The sequence below is a fragment of the Poecilia reticulata genome, chromosome 18 (assembly GCF_904066995.2).
Source record: "Poecilia reticulata chromosome 18, P_reticulata-male-v2, whole genome shotgun sequence".
Classification (NCBI taxonomy): Eukaryota; Metazoa; Chordata; class Actinopteri; order Cyprinodontiformes; family Poeciliidae; genus Poecilia; species Poecilia reticulata.
The window spans coordinates 12,281,973-12,300,127 of NC_088847.1; the positions used below are offsets into that span (position 1 = coordinate 12,281,973).

An 18,155-nucleotide genomic window follows, 5' to 3' on the forward strand; every position below is an offset into this window, starting at 1 on the left:
GATTGATTGTTTTACCTTTAAAGGAAGAGTACATCGATCGGTGCATAGTTCACAATATTAACGTTTTTTGAAATAAGAGAGAACACACATATTTGTTTCCCCTTTAACTCTCAGTGCTGAAACAAGTTCACTAATAACGGCTCTCATCCAACCTACACATTCTCTCTGAAGACAAAGATCTTAAGTTTAAAAAAAAAAGAAATCGGAACAGAGAACCTGCTGCTCCACATCAACTCACTTTACATAACTCTGGTTTGCTGTTTGATTTGGATTCATTTCGTGCCAGCCCCTTTTTTTTCTTTTTTTTTGAGTAATGTTGGATTCAGAGGTGCTCAGTGTCCAGCCTTTTTTTTTTTTTTCCCCTCCAGCTAACAGATGTGTGGGCAAGGCGCAAACAAGCTCCTGACACTTTGCTTGGTCCATAAATAACCTGTTTCTCTTAATCCATCAAGTTTGTGGATGTGGGAACCGGTTTCTCTGCAGCAGGGAAGGGAGTGCAGCGCCTGCAGATGCCTGCAGTAGCATGATGTATAAGCTTGTTCGATGCATAGGGGTCCGGCCTACTTCGGGGACCGGACATTATGCCAAGCTAGTGCTACACATCGATCATGCTTAAGGACTGTACAGCCTATTTCACTTGGCAGTGAGCCATAGCCACCCTGTGTGCACTTATTTCCATACATAAAACTATGGATGTGATTTATTCATAAGGTCGAGTTGTTCGGAGGAGCAGTTAAAGCCTCAAAGGGACTTTTTTTTTTTTTGTGCTTGACAATGTGAAAAACTCAATCCTACATTTAAATTGGCGCCGTGAGGTAGTATTTGTCTCCTTGCTTATTTCTTGCGTCTTTGGTTCTTTATAATATCAAAGACAGCCAGAGTGAGTAAAAGTTGCAGTTTTCAAAATATTGCTTCTTTTATTTTAGAGAAACTATCTGTCCATCTAGCCTACCTTAGTGTCTAACTGTAATGGTACCTACAGTTACATCGGAAACGAACAGTTTGTAAAATCATATCGGTTCCAGTTTACAAGCCAAACCTGATAAACACCACACCTGTACCATCGTGGCATCTCATAAATGGAGCTAGACAAAAAGCAACACTCCGTCTCATAATCTAAAGAAATTCAAAATTACAGACATCAGTAAATCCAATGCATCAGTCTGGAAATGTTTGAATCCGTTTCTAAGACTTTGGGACACCAGGGAACCGCAATAAGACTGATATTTCATAAAAGCAGAACACCTCGTCATCAGTGACCGAACTTCAGAAATGACTGTACATGCATCAACAACTCATCCAGGAGGTCGCAAAAACCCCAGACCTACATCTGAAGGACTGCCGGCCACAGTAGTTCAGTTAGTTAGACTCAAATATGGCATCTATAGGAGAGTCCAAGGCCAAAACCGCTGCTGACCATAAAGAACACCCCACATTTTGCTAAAAACTCCACAAGGTTAGTTTAGATACATTTCTCTCCATAATAAAATAGGTTTTAAAATGACTTTTTGCATTTACTTAGGTTTGACCTATATTTGATTTTAAACATTTTAAAAAGTTACAAAATGCAGAAAGTAAGGAAATCTGCCTGGAGCCAATGCACTATGTAGAAGTCCCAGTATTTTCAAAATGTTCTTTCTATTTAAATAAAAGTACTATGGCAGCAATAAAAAATTAAAAAAAAAACCCAGCAAATTACAAGAAAGCCTAACAAACAAAATCTGCTTTGAGAGACAAATTATTCAGGTCTCGCCTTGCACGAGAGGTGGCTGACCATTTCCATTTGTATGTCTGTGTGTTCGAGACCCGTGTGAAAGTACCAGCCAAATCTAATGAAAAGTGGTGCAGAAGTGGAGCGGAGGCAAAAGAAAAACCAATTAGATGCTGGCAGGTCTGGTTTTAGACACACTGCAGAGTAGGGCATTGGTCTTGGCAGAGACTGTGCACTCAGGCTGCCTTTCTAGTTAGCAAAATGAAGTTTGAGTCAGCAAATTGGCCCCAGTAACCTTTTGGCTTATGCTTGTTGTTACATGACTGCTACACTTGGTGTGTCAGTGAACTAGAATGTGAATAATTTTACCTGTTGATTATTGATTTTTTTTTATTTATTTTTTTTTTATTGTCAATTTTTCCATACAAGTGTACATACAGACTTTACACTTTTCTTTTTCCAAGTGTTCCATACATATTATTCAAGAGAAGATGCATATACAATCTATACCTGCCTTAGTCATAACTTTGCCATTCTAGATAATATCCAGTCTATCCATTCACTTGTTGATTTACAAAAAAGAAAAGAGAAAAAACAAAAGACAAAACAGAGCAAACAAAGAGAACATTCAATATTTGTTTGTCTTTTCCCTCTTTCTCCTCACTCCTCTCTTCCAAGTCATCACAATTTTAACTCTCTTCTCATCGGAAATGAACTGTAAGCAAACTATTTACAGTCTGTAGCTCTATAAGGGCTCTTGTAACCATACTATTAATCAATAAAGTCTGACCTCCATGGTGAAATAAAACCCTGCCAATTTTTCCAATAATTCTTAAATTTTCCAGATTCTAATCTGATGGAAAACGTCAGCCTTTCCATAATATAAATATTACGCATTACGTCAACCCAGTCTTCCCTTTTAGGAGCTTCTGCCTTCCGCCATTTCCTAGTAATGGCTTTTTTGCTTGCTATCAACTATTGATTTTCTTTTAATAATGAGAAAATGAGCTCCTTGAAGCAGCACCTGTACTGTTTTTTTTTTTAGTGTTAAGAAATCAAGAATAACAAGTTAGTAAAAAAAAACAAACAAAACGAGTAAATAAAACAAGTACGTACATAAATGACGAGTATCCAACTTTGAGATCTTCATTGTACATAAAAGATGAAATGAGGGGAAGATTATGTAGAGATTAGGAATCAAACCCTGGAGTTTAGTTATCAATAGCTGCAGGAAAACAAAGTTCAGTCCTACGCAGTTTCTATAACTCCAAGTAATTTCAGTTCTCTCTTTAATCCGGTTGTTTGTTGTTTTTCATAATGCATGAACTGCAGTGGTTCACAAGCCTTGTAGGGGGATTTATAAAGTGGTCTTCAGCCCCTAATTCAAGGGGTTAGCTTTCATAGCATGATGGAAACCCATAAATGTCAGAGAGGGGATATTTTTATTTATGGAGCCTCATAAATGATTCATAACTCTTGAACTTTTTGAAATGTGTCACATTGCTCTGATAAACTTAATTCTATTAATCTGAAACAAAGACAAAGGAGTGCACGATTCTGACGCGAAGCAGAATTATGCATTAGGAGTGCACAAGTCTAGGAAAAAGTGCTAGATGGTGAACCATCTGGTGACTGTGGATGTTTTTGGAGTACAGTGGATTTATGTGCATGTTCCAAAACCGGCTTGAAATGACACGAGCGTTGCAACGTAATGGCACATGATCCTCCTAGAAGCAACGATAACAAGATGGGACATGTTTATAAAGGGATAGATATGCTTAGCAACCAAATGCAGGTAGGATGTGCTGTTGAAATGATGCCCATTTACTACCGAGGACCAAAGGTGTGGCAAGAAAATATCCTCCACACCATTAGTGTTGCTGGATTACAGTAGCATCCATAAAGCATCAACAGAAAAGGGTAAAGGCCTTTCTTACCTGGTTAGCTGAAGACCATCTTTGGTGACACACTCAAGTCACAGAGGAAAAAAAGCAGACAACTTGCTTTCTTCCTCTCCTAAAAAGAACCATCACAAGGCATTTCACACTCTGAGCAGGAGTTTTATTTTTCCAGTTTCTAATTATATCCTTTTTATCAGGTCACAGTGTGATTGGTTTGGGGCGATAAAGCGAGGAGTTGAGTCGGCCCCTCACGCCCCCCTGCCCCCCACAAGAAGCGGAACTAAAAATGAAAATAAGCAATCGTGTTGTTGAGAATTAGGAAAAAAACATTTTTTTATTTTGTTTTATCTTGGGAGTCAAAGTGAAACTTTAAAAATGTTCCCTTCCTAAAAGGAATAGCAATCAGCACCTCGTCCTTTCAGGAGCTTTGCATGTATCTCCATTAAACTCTGCAAATGTTGTCTCTCGTTGGCAAGCGTTTTTTTTCCCCCTCGAATTTATGAGGAACTTTTTTTTTCTTTTTTTTAAACTGAGGTTAATAGTTTTTAGAAACTTAACTGTGAAGTTTGCACTCTCTTATGTAAATCTCTTTGCCGATGAGGCTGCTGAAGATCAAGACTTCCAGGTTTCACAGGTGTGTCGTCGTACCGGCAACACCCCCCCACGCCCCCCTCATGGGGGTAAATTTCTGTACAAGTGCTCTCTTTATGAAAATTCACAGAGGATTAGGTGGGCGAACGGGAGCAGGAGTGTAAATTTCAAGCGAAAGTTTTTTTCTCTCAGACGTCGCTCGGGGCCTCATTTGCATTGCTAATAGGTCGAGCTGTATTGCAAGACGATATCCTGGTGACTTACTTCTCCGTTTCCCACTGTAGGTTTTAGCCTTTTTTGATGCGTTACTTGGCTTCAAGTAAACAAAAGTGTCTGCGTTCAAGGTTGCCGTCTTTCTGGAATGTGAACTTCCACCCGAGTCTATAGTCTTTCCTGTCCTTTTGCAGTCGGGGTTATTTTTAATTCTTTAAATGTGAGCTCAGTGTGTTTCTCTTATTCTTCATTCAGGGATCGGTTACATTTCTTGTCTACAACTTGAATGAAGATGGATTTTTATTTCATAAAACATATCGAAAGACATCAATGCCATTTACTGTGGGATTATCACATAAAATCTTGAGCGATACAGTGAAAGTTTCGATTACGATATGAAAATGTAATTGGGAATGAATACTCCAGCAAAGTTAAACGCTTTACACAAAGTTTTTTTTGTTGTTTGGTTTTATATAAAGACTTTTTAGCAATGCTAAGCGTTGTGCTGAATGTTTGATACATTCAGCACAATTTTCAACCAGAACTGCAAAAAGAGAATCTAAATTGGCTCTGTGAAACTTGCACAATTTCTGGAATGGTCCTAATATTTTGCTTTTGGATGCCTAAAGAACTCCAGATGCTTCGTCTGACTACAGAATGAAACACACACACACACACACACGCGCACGAACACGCACACGCACACACACACTTGTTTTTTTTCTTTCTTTGTTTTCTTTTGTGTTTTTTCAGCTCCCACATAGTTGTAAATGACTTTCCAATGCCAAGGAACATTGTTAGAAAGCTGATGGATGCCAACTGTTTTTGAAAATTGGCTTGGAAATGACTTAGGCAAACATCTGAAGCTGTGTATATAACAAGTCTGTCTGCATATCAAAGACACACCAAGTAAGTGTAATGAGAACAAAATGGAAATTAAAATGTAATCTCTTGACTTGTGTTTTTCACAGGTTTGTTAGGTACCACGTCGCAATCCAGTTGGTGTTGCTTCACCTTGTTATCCAGCCTTCAGTTTCAAAACCTAGCAGAGCGTGAAGAGATGCACACAAATAAACAGGTTTTCTACAGTGAGCGAAATTAAAAGGGTTTATATTTTCGAGACGGTGCGTAGGGAGGTGCTCTACTTGATTCCTCTAATTCTGTATCCTAATGTTGTAGAACCATGAAAATCCATAGATTTTGGGTGTGAAACTGATGAAATTCAAGCCATAGCAATGACGGGAATCGAATTTACAGGCTTTTGTAGGGAAAACAAAAACGTGTTTGTGGTGTACGTTGCGTTCCGATACGTACCAATTCATTGCACATTTTTGCCGATGGATCTGGCTTTCAAAATATACTAAATTCACACAGATAACTTTGTCTACAATATGAGCACGGAGCTGTAAAAACAGTATTTGTCCCTATTTAATTTAATTTAATTTTAGTAATGGAACCAAGCTATCCAAACTAATGGGGATCAAGCGGAAAAAGTTATCAACACTTGCTAAGTCATCAGCGAACTATGATTGAGATGTGATTAAAAAGCTAAGTTTTTTTTTGTTTGTTTTTTTTGCCACATTTGCAGTAGAATCCAGAATTTGCTTAAACAGAACCTGTCGACTCATAAGACAAAATGGGAACGTTTTACAAGATGTGCATCTCTGTACACCTGGAATGGATCTACCACGGCATTTCAGGAAAAAAATTAAATCTAGCTGCTGCTTCAGAACCTGGATTGTTTGCTATTATTGATAAAACCATACATCTTTATCTCTACATGCAAAACTGAATTTTGCGTTTACTGCAGTTATCTCTGACATTGAAAATAGAAATGATTATCTGAAATGTCTTAAGTGTGACAGAAAAAGCAAAAGCCAAAGAAATCTAGGAGGAAGCAAATAACTTTAATTGCAATATTCATGAAGAATGATCTGGAAAAACAAACATGCGGCTTTTCTCTCGGTAATCGTGCGACGTCTACTCCAACATGATCTCACAGCCTCTTTTCTTTGTGTAACATTTACTTCTTTTAAGCTTTACATATACTACTTTAGACATTTAAACAAATCTCTCAGCACCTTTTGCGTACCTTGTTATTGGAACATGTTCCAGCACTTACAGCAATATAAATACTAAAATCCGACAGCTTATTAGAACTGTTTTCAGAGCTCTTAAGAAGTCATAATGACTTTTAGAATTATAGAAACAAATTCCCTGAAATCAAAACTAAAAAGCCCCAAAGCTTCTTGAGTTAAAAACCAGGCTTCTTTTTTATTAACACTTGTTTTTTAACTCTGTGATTTCACATTCGATCCTGTTCAATTCAGCCTACTTTTCAGAAACAAAATGCCACATATTTTTCAAGTACTGATTTAAGTGCATGTTTTTTATTTTAATTTCTTTTCCATTTAGACTCGTAGAACATGTTTCAGATGATGCATCTGGACATCAAAAATACTGCAAAAGTTCAAAAAATAAAAATAAATAAAGGCATAAAGATTGAGTCTAAATGCCCAAGGACAGGTTATCGCTTCCATGCCGTCTGGAAGATTGATAGCTGTAAATTCCTGGATCTGTTTACCACGCTATCATCATGGGAGCTCGTTTACACAAACAAATCTGAAAACAGCATCTGAGAATATACTAATGGCTCATCCTTGCAAGGCCCACACGGGTCAAATCGATGGGATGCTTTGGCTTTGAACATCCTTCTAATGTATTGCCAAGGGTTTTCCCATGTCGCCCAATTTACAAGTTGGGAGATTTGTATATGCCAATAACGCCAAGCTAAAACTTTTCTCTCTCCTCTTTTAGCTCTCGCGCTTCCCAAAACGGGCCTTAATAGAACATGACCGACTGCAAACGCAGTCTTTAAACACGAGCGTCTGTGTGATGCAAATGTTTGCTAATCTGTCATGGATGTGTAATTGGCTTATGTGCGAACACATTCACTGTATTTATGGCAAGACGCGAAAACCCACCAACGTCTTTTCTTCTCTCATTTTACCCCGTTGAGACAGACGGCCACCCACCACCAGCAGCAGCAGCAGCAGCCGGATTCTCGAACACGACTGGAGTCCAAATCTGGCCTCGAGTGTTTGCCCAAAGGGGGACGTTCTTTGGTTTCGTTCTATATGTCGAGCTCTTTAACAGACGTTATTTAGCACAGAATGCAAAAGGGAACCCTGAATGCGTCCTAACGAAGCTGCCATCATGCTGTGTTGTCAAAAAAAAATGCAAGCAGTTTCTGCTGTCCACTTTCACACTAGAGATTATTTCTTGAAATGTGGATTATTTTAAGTAAATTCAGGTCCAGATGTTATAGTTTTGTAGAACAAAAAAAACAACTCGAGGTTCACTTGTGAAAATAGAAATCTAACACACAATGAGGTGATATACAATATACTATAAAAATTGTGGACATTTCTTTTTGGCGCAGATGCATTTAAAATAACGATTGTCACAAACGCACCCCAGAATGGTTCACGTCTCAATGCTGAATAAAGCCAGTAGATGCATTTTTTTTTTTTTACACATAGAGGGTTTCATTGGGTACTTTGCCACCATCTAGTGTTCAGAGCAAATCCAGATTCTTTGCATTTTTCACTAAATTTCTTACTAAATGCCTACATTTATCTATATTATGTGTGCCACATTCAGGGTAATTAGTTCAGCATAGTCTTGACAGCCAAAGCACACACAATCTGGCAGTAGGGGGTTAATTACTCCCTCCAACTTTCACTTCAGGGACTGTAATTTATCCTTTTGAAAATGTAACTGAACTGCATCTTTTGGAATAGCAAGAAGAGAAACTCAACAACTCATTTGTTGTTCAGAGGTATAATTTTAAATTTAAATTAAGTAGGAACAAAGACGCTTTTTTTTTTCTAAACAACTCACACTTTCAAAAGGAAAGAGCTCCTATACTGACTTTCCTTTTACGTAACCTTTGGCTACCATGAACCAGAAGTCAAAACCAAAGTGGCACCTCCCCTTGACCTAGCCTGGTGTAAAGGCTAGGATTTAAAAGTTATCAGAAACGAAAAGAGCAGCACAAACTACAAACTTGTCTTACTTTTGCCAAAATGAATTTGAGCAAGTTTCCCTTCCAGCTTCACCCCAGGGTGAACCCTTGATCCATGGTAGATGGAATAACGTTAGCAAAAATAACATCATCCTAAGACGGCGTATCCCACCCAAGGTATGGCGCTGCAGCTGTAACATCTTTGCTCCCGACAAATATTGTAGATTATTTACTGCTCTTGTAGATTTTTTTTTTTTCATACAAATGAATTCTTGGTCTACAAGTGCTATTTTCATCACTGGTGATGAAAGAACATCAGTGAACTTTTGATGTTCACTGTAAAGTCACATTTTTTTTTTAGTCTAACTTCTTTTATCTTTATGTGAATTTGCGTGCTTGCACTTCCCTGTCACTTTGTTGCTGCAGCAACTGAATTTCCCCACTTGATGGGCCATAAAGGCGATTTCTCCCCTAATCTCTTCCCTTCTCCTGTGAGCAGTCTCAGGGTAGCTCAAAGTTTGACGACGATGCTCGGCTGCTCGTTTCTCCACTTTTGGGTCGGTAGCCGCGGCAGCTGTAACTCTTTACTATTTTTACAAGATGATCTGGGAGACCCATCGTGATCCCACCCACCACGCTTTCAGTCAAGAGCTGTACGCGTGAAGCGTACAGCAACGAGCTTCAGGGCTCGTTTTATTGACAGAAGTCTTATGAGTAAGAAAATAAGCATCTGCGGTGCTTCATTTAGTTCTCATTTATTCTGTGTGCGCATCTGCTGCAGTTATTCATGACTCTTAGTGACTTATTCACAGTAGCAGCACAGATGAGCTAAAATAAGATATTTTGCATATTTTAACAGTTAAAACTGCGACAACGGACCAACTGGACTTGAAATAATTTATGTAGTCTATCAGGGGTAGAGTTGGTTTTCTTTAAATTAGCAGTTTTTCTGGATTTTGTGCATTGTCGGTACGTTTTGAAAGCCTCTGTTGCTCAAACACTGAGCGTTTCGATTGGCAGGTATAGTTACAATGCATTTTTGCCTGTTTTTCTTTTCTTTTTTTTTGTAACCAATGGGAACGTTGCTTCACATGGCTTGTTTATTGGCCATAACAAACAAGTGTTTTGTTGGAAATTACGGGGCTCCTGATATCAACAGGTCCGCTTGCTTCCGACTCTGCACTAATTTGCGCCGCTCCTGAGAGAACCCTCTGGTCATTACTGAAACGAGCCGGTTGCACCTGTGATTGGAGCTATAGGCCCGAGTCTGGAACTGAACTCGCAGAATTTGACTCTCCCACAAGCACTTTTTCTACAAGCAGGTGCTAAATTGCCTGTGCAGTAAATTTGTCCCTTGGTTGAACAATTTAGAAAAAAAATAAAAAATGGCCAAAGATTGTGTTCACACACAAAGGCTTCCTCTTGTACATTTTGCTCTCAGGTGTGTGGACTTTGTGCATCATCCAGATTGCATTATTGTTTAAATGGACTAAATCATCCATTTTTATGCTATGCAGATCAATGTTGTTGACTCATATTGGTCTATTTTACCTTTGGGCAAGGATAGTATCTTTATATGCACCAGAACCAGTCAACAGACTGATGACATCCATCCACCTGCACCTGCTTGTCCTTTCAGGATAACGAGCGGGGTGATCGGTGCCTACCTCCAAGACACTGGGCACGGCCTGGACAGGTCGCCGGTCCATCACGGGATGCTGAATACATCTCTGTAGTAATGCATCAGTCAATGAACTGATTACTAAAATTGGGCAAATTTGACTGGAGTTGGCTCTAGTTGTTGATCTCTAGTTGTTAAATACTGAAAAATACCCGTCTGTTTATTTGTATTAGGTGTACAACAACCTCCTTTATTGTATTAATCTTGAATTTTATGTCACAAACATTAAGTGGTGTGCAATTTTAAAGTTTACAGAAAATACAAAACTTTCAATGTTTTCTACAAATTGAAATCCACCCCCCCCCCCCCCAAAAAAAAAAAAAACCTATATAAAATCTCCCCCAAAAACTTGCTTTTAGATATGAGATAATTTCCGAACAGAGCCCACTTGTGATCACTTTTAATCCCAGAGGTTCGTCAGAAACCAGTAGCGAACAATCGGCATCATAAGACCAAGGAACGCAGAATAAAAAAATACAGTTGTGACTAGTCCTGTCGCGATAAACGATAAATCAATTAATCGGACGATAAATTAAACCTATCGGCCTCATTTTAATTATCGTCTCTTCCGGCCATTTTTCTTTCTGTTGATGACACTGAATGAGAATAGGCTCAGCTCCGGTGCTCTCCACTGACCTTCCCTAACTCATTTCCTTAGTCTAATGTGCAGCGCACCATTACAGCACATTACACGAGTTGTCGGCCCATTCGATCGGGTTCGTCGTGCCGTGTGGTGTCCAGCCACATGGGCACAAAATAATGGCTACAAGTCCAGTTAACTAATTTTAAAACCAGTCATTAATCAATGCTTTACTAGAATCTACCTGTGATGCATATGGCTAGAGTCAGCGTAAAGTCCTGACTGAATGAAAATCATTATAATCTATTGATGTCACGTTAACGAAGAACAGCTGGAAACTTACCGGGTTTATCAACTGCGGTAGCAATTTGGCTCCAACTCTTCCCCTTGTCATTTCTATATTCTTTGGACGAAATGTTGAATAAACATTAATGTTCTTTCCACATATCATCTCCAATGATGATATGTGTTGCGCCGTGTCAGCTGCGCAACACGCAACAACAAATTATGAGGGGTTCCCCTCATAATTTCCCTCAGAAAGCAGAGAAGAATCCGCGCTTTCTGATTGGCTACCCGTCACATTTAGCGTTAAGCTCCCAGTCGGGGGAAATCCCTGATTTAGATCGGAGGGGCCACGACGATCTACCGTAACACACCACACACTACAGGATGATCGGTTAGATCGGCCAACGATCTAAGATTGTCATAAGGGGCAAAACATGGTGTAGTGTGAACTATTGCATTAGGTAGTTGGATGTGCCCTTTTTCTCTATTTAAATCTAGTGATTACTGAAGGGCAATATAGTCTACAGACTTCATAATCTGCACTCTTTTGGTTGAATGCAGTATTTATTTCCACTTTGGCTTTATGTTGTTTAGTTTTTATTCAAGTGCGTTTTTTTGTTAATGGAGACAGAATCCATTTTATTTTTGTTTTTGGTTGTTTTATTTAATCAGTTCCAGTGTTGCGTGTTCTTTTGAAAATAATGTGTATCTATCAAGAAATCGCATGTATTAGTCATTTCCATTAAATCAGTGTCAAAAGGTCTTGAAACAATATCGTTTATTATCGTTTGTTTAGACAATTAATCGTCCAGCAAAATTTATCGTGACAGGCCTAGTTGTGACTCAGGAATATATATCATTACGGCATGTCAGCAATCCTCAACTCCAGCATTCCTGGCAAGAAAAACTTTACTCCCCAACAAAATATTCATATAAATATGAAAAAAAAAAGAAAATCAACTTAGGAACTAATTTTCTGTACTTCATTCCAAGTAGGTATTGAAACTGTCAAGCTTTGAAGTGTTTTTTTTTTTCTTTTTTCTCCTCCACAGTTTTTATGTGTAGACGGAGTGATTGAGCACGCACGCACGCACGCACACACACGCACACACACACATGCACACACGCAGTACTTGAGGGTCTCTCAACAGCAGCTTTCGCCTCTCGCTGTCACTCATTTCCTTTGCTTTAGGAGTTTCTCTTCCCTCGTGGACTCTAGAGGAGCTAAAAGAACCTGTGGTTTGTGCTGCACTTCATATCTTCCGCCGCGCGATCGTCTGCGGGGGGACCCGGACTGTTATCCCAGCAGAGAACAACACATCATTTTCTCTTGTCAAGCCTTCTCTCAGGGCTCATCACAGAGAGCAGGCACTCAGGATCCATGATATTATAAGTCTCCCTGGGCAAGCTGTTCATTTGGTTTTCCCTAGAACATTGTGCTGTTTCACGGTTCCTCTGTGTGAGGCTGAAACAAGTGGGGGAGAAAAAAAAATTTATATATATGAGAGACTGCTGTTAATCTGTTTCTGTGGTGAGATTTGTTTCTTGAAAATAAGGTGATTCGGTATCCACCATCTTTACAGACAATCTGTTCAAAGGGAATGAAACGTTTCCCCACGGAGTGCCTTCGTTACTCACGTATGATGATTTTACACTTCTGCTTATGGGATGCTCTTGCTCTCAGGTATGTGCTGCAACCACTGAGATCAATGAAACCCTGTAAGGACTACCCCTCTCCCCCCGGACCCCTTGATACAAGTACTTGCACCTCAGTGGATGGAGGGCAAGTTGCATGCAAACAGCTTCTTCACAAACACGATGGCCTTTGTTTTTTCCCTCCTGCACACACCCAGTCCAATTTGAGGCATTGGGAACAAACAAAAAAAAAAAGGAAAGAGGGGGGCCTCATTGTATTTTGAAAAGTTCTACACAATTCAATCCCCACTCTTATTCTCAGAGCCTGAGGCTTAATCCCCTCACTGGGTGAAGGCACTTGTTTGAGGATCGCCCTCACTGCTGGCGCCTGCTTCTCTGTCCTTGGTTTGCCCTTCAGAGATGCTCTGGCAGATCTTCACTTTGGAATTCTTTCAAATCAAAACTCTTTTCTTTTTTTTCTTTTTCTAAGATTTTTTTAGGCACTTGTAGGCTTTATATAACAGTAACTGGACAGGGAATACGGAAGAGAGAGAAGGGGTTTGTTTAGCTTACTTCATGTTGTCAGACTGGCTCTGTTTAAAGGATTTCTTATGAGTCACATGGAGGAAGATTGGTTTGGATAGCTTTTTTTTTTTCTCAAGATAAAGTAATTATTTGAAAAGTACATTTCATATTTACTCAATTATCTTTGATGTTGAAATTTGTTTCATTGGGGCGGCGCGAGGAGTAGCGGTACAACGGCGGCCCCCCGTACTGATGCAGTCTTTTCTTGACGAAGATGTCCGAGGCACAAGTCCAAACATTTTGAACTTTTTGCTCTGTTTCCCACATCTCTCTCAGCCCAACCCTGTTTGAAATGCAGTAAATATAGGAAAATATTCTGGAAAAAAAAAAAAATACAAACCAACTAGCTTGATTACCTGAAACATTTAACTACTTCCAGAGCAAAAGCAGCCAACGTATGACCTCTAGGAATACAAGGATCACACAGTCTGGAATGGTGGATGGATCAATAGCTTCACTCTGACATCTAAAAATAAAAAAGTGACATCACTATCTGATCTAGTATAGTTATTGGATCAGACGGGTCTCGTTTCTGCCACATGTGTAGAATAATGATTGGCCGGTTTCCCTAAACAGAAAGCATATTTGCTTCTTTCTTCATTATTACAGAATATATTGCCATTGACCAGGGAGATTAATAACTGTTCATAAGACGGCTCACACAAAAGACACACTCCTACGCCAACATTATGGCTATCTTTTGAGAAATTCCGCTGCCTAACCAGGCATTAAAACTCCTTCTGCTGCCTTTGGAAAGAAAGTAGACTCAGAAGGACAAATTATGTCCTTAGTCAGATTTTACATGCTTAAGGAAAAAATGCTGACCATTTGGAAGGAAGAGAAGTGGGAAGGGGCCGAGGGATACGCAATCTTACAAATGATTTTCATTCATATTCAGCAATTTTAGAGCAAATGGGTGTTAGACTGGAGGGTTTTTATATTAGATTTTAGCATAGCTTCTCATCAGCCTCCCCAGAGAAATCCCCAACGGTCTCCGGAATCAGGCAAAGTAATCCAAATCCTTGCATCATTTTTCATCACTTTTCACTTAAAGCAGACATCCAGCGCAGTTTTTTTTTTTTTTTTCTCTAGCCATGCATCTGAGATAATAAACAGCCCAATGAAGATTCTCCCATCAGCATGCAGATTCCTCCACATTACTAATTATCATTCCGAGGGAAACTTCCAAACTGCAGACGCGGGATTTAGCGATCTGCTCTAATAGAGCTGACCACTTTCTCAAGGTGTTGAAGCAGAAGCCAAGTAAACATTTTCTATGTGTTGACAGGCCAGATAATATGAGTTCCTAATTCCTCAAAATGTGGGCTGACTCGCACGCACACACACACACACACACACACACACACACACACACACTATAAACATCGAGCGGCAGGAGGAAGGAGAAGAGCTGCCAGTGATTGATCGCCGAGCTGCAGAGCTGAGCTGTGGAAATGAGGGCCGAGAAAGCTCGGATTTGCGAATATGCCAATAACTCATCTCCAGCGAAATAAACATCAGTTGCATTTACGGCGAACCAGAAGTTCTCCACAAAAGGAAACCGTGTTCATTTGCAGCTACGACTGCCTGACGAGCGCCGTACGTTGAACAAGACAATCACGTTGTAAAATCACACTTCTCAAACATGTAATTGAGGTGCCAGTTTGATCGATCTGCAGCTTTTTTTCTTTTTTTTTTTTTACCCAATCATCATGATTCACCGGGAGGATATGACTGATCCATTAGCGATTAATAACAGGCTGCACTCTGAAGGCTGACGAAGGCTTGACAGCTGCAGAACGTTGCGATAACGACGACCTCCGTGGTCGTACTTTTTATACATTTTCGACATACGGTGCCAAAGTGGGTTTTCCAGTACTTTTTGTCGAGTTCTACAATGCGACAGCTGGATTTTCCCTCACGTCTTTTGACGCCACCAAGTCGCACCAAAACTCATTGGCCATTTCACAGCAGCAAAGGAGAAGTGAAAATTTAATTCAGATTTAGTTTGTTTCCTGCTACGAGGTCATCATTTTAATAAACAAACAGATAAACGCATAAATATGATTAAAACCTAATGGCTCTCTGACAAATTGCACACATGGAGCGATGATTCCGGAGGCGGCGATAGATGCTAATACTGTCTCATCCCGGGGGCGTTTGGGTTGTTTTGCTTTTTCTGTTTGCATTTTTACTTCCTTGTTTATCTGTGACGAGCCTTGGTTCTGGTTTGAAAGTTACTCCCTCCCTTAGTTTTTCATTAAACATTTCATCAACTACTTCCCTCTTCGACCGCTCTGCATCTCAAGTCCAACCAATACTAGAAATCGTGAGAAATATGTCTTCACTGCTCTTCATAAATGCTAGATGTTAGCATAGTGCTAAAAGGGTCACGGCAAGTTTTTTCACACCATTTCTTCTTGAATCCTTTCCAGTGTGGCTAAAATAAAACTTTTTTTTTTTTTTTTTTTCCAATAAAGAGCTGGCCAATTCCTCTATAATGACGTAAAAGACTGATAGCCAGTCATCCAAAGTATTTGGTCGCAGCTGTTGCTATCAAAGATGGCTCAACTAGTTATTAGGGTGGAAGGGGAATTAATTTTTCCAATGGACAAAGTTGCTTAGATATCCCTTAACAGCTGTGATCATAATTTTAAAAAAATTGCTTTTTGTATTCACTCAGGTTATCTTTGGCATAAATCCATACTCGGATATAATAAATTATTACAAGCTTCCGTTGCTTACCAGATGAGGATGCAACAAAGCAAAAACATAACTGAGACAAACTGTGGGTACTTTTATCTCCATTTTACTGAAGCATCTAAACACCGACCGAATCCGAATGAACAGCCGCGAGTAAAATCCCTTGCATTTAAATAACATTCAATGAGCAATGCTTCCCTGGTAGACAAGCTTGTTGCTATTTCTTCCATTATCTCACATTAGTTAGTCATGATATTATAAGCATGTCATAAGTAAAAAAGCTTCTTTTTTTTTTTTTTATTTCTCCTTTCGCAGTGAGCTAATTGATTGCAGTTGTTTCTCTTGCAGTAAGTACAGGAATGAGTTGGCATTCAGTGAAGCAATTCGGCGCCTGCTCGGTATCAGAGGTTACTGTGTGGCTCAGAGAAACCTTTTTTCACGCAAGAACGGTTTCGTTTATGCCTGGGTAGAGCCTTGACACTACTGTAAAACAGGATACTGCAGTGTTGGTGGCAAAAATGTGTTTTTCTGTTTGCTTACCTTGCTGAGCCACGACACTCTTGCACAGTAACAAAAAAAGCTGTTTTTACTCAGCTGACGTATATGCTTTAAAAAAATAATCTGCTGTATGGGGGTTTCTAAAGATTCTATGCTTAAAGTTTTGAAATATGTGGAAAAGAGAGAGAGAGAAAATCCCAAGGTTCCTCAAAGCAATGTAATATTTTTGTGTGAAATAGTTTAACTATTTATGTGTTGACATGTTCATATGTTATAAATCATTCTGAAAAGAAGCCAATCAACATTCAGCAGGTGATCGATTTTAAATGGTGTGTTCAGACTCTCCACCTGTGATCTTTTTCACTCCGTTTATGTATCTGAGTCAAAGCACAATGAATACATGTCTCAGACATTATTGCTGCTTTAAAAAGCCTTTTATCGTCTTATTGAAGCAGCAGTAATTTAATAATGGCTGTGTTTTATGTTCGTGTGTCATCATTAGAGGCACTGAAACTCTTATCAAAAACAAAACACTGTATTTTATGGCTATATACGTGAAAAATATCATTAGTGCAAAAATGGCGACAAACAGTTCTGCAATAGCTAACATGAGGGCCAGCTTGCTTGCATTCCTGAGAGTGAATCACATCAAAGTGGAAATAAATTGTGTTTGACATGAGAGAAGAAAGTTCTGAGCCATAACGCCTCGGAGGAGATGAACATCTGCATTTGATCCATTTCATTTCTCTTTTAAAAGTATCCTCCGCGTCCCTGCGGGGCCGAGAACAAAACTCGTCGAGTGCTATTTGTTGACGCGTCTCCTTTCAGACCTCGGCAGCTCACATGTACATATTTGAACTGACAACCCTGTGAGGATGAGGACCGTCCAACGGCACGGTTTGGCGGAGAGTTTTCAGCAGACGAGCGTGCGAGTGATTTCCCGGCTTCGATTAACGCAGCGGCGCGATACGAGCGTCTGCATCGCCGAGGACGCGACTACAGTAACGTCTGACTGAGGCCCCCGGTTTAGTTGCATGGCTTTGCTACTGTATCTCCTTCACTCCCACACAGCGTTGCTGCATAAAGCCGATAGTCCTCTGAGTCAGAGTTGATGTAAACAACAAGACAGCTTCATGTCCAGCCAGAGCCGAGCAGGATAATGGATATCAACCCGGCGACATGCGATTTGCATAGACGGCGCACGGGGATTAGCGTGTGATCTGTTGCGTCTCTGCAAGTAGCGCTGCTTGTAATTCGTGGGGAACTGAAGGCCCCCTCGGATTTGTTTTTTTTTTTTTTTTTTTTTGCTTTTTTTTTATTTTATGTGATTCCAAGCTGCAAATCCCGATCAGACAGCTATCCCGATAGGAGGAAACAAACATCCCAGGTTTGTATTTAAATATCTGCACTCGCAACTTTTATCAACGACAGACAGACAACGGTATGTCAAGCAAGCATCATTTGGTATTATCCACTCCTTCCTTCGATATCTGTTGAAGCACTGTCAACACACAGACACGTTTTTTTTTTTTTTTTTGTTTTTTTCCCCCTCCCTTTTTCCATTATATTTTACTTTATTTTATTTAAATTCAGAGTTGGTGCCTTGTGACAGGCCTGCAGGGAAATCTGTTTTTTTTTTTGTGATGTCTATCTGCTCGGGTGTATTTTTAAAGGTACGGGGCGAAGCTGCCATCATACCAGCTCTCACTGCGCGTTGCTGAAGGGGAATTCCCAATGGCACCTTG

General features: G+C 39.7%; 1 long non-coding RNA gene across 1 annotated transcript in view; it reads left to right on the forward strand.

The window, feature by feature from the left end:
* LOC103480507 (uncharacterized) overlaps window positions 1-16,479 on the forward strand; it is a 31,392-nt gene extending 14,913 nt beyond the window's left edge. Inside the window, exon 2 of the long non-coding RNA XR_014084626.1 lies at window positions 12,182-16,479. This is a non-coding gene — a long non-coding RNA (uncharacterized LOC103480507). The remainder of the gene's footprint in view (window positions 1-12,181) is intronic.
* Window positions 16,480-18,155: the final 1,676 nt, after the last annotated feature.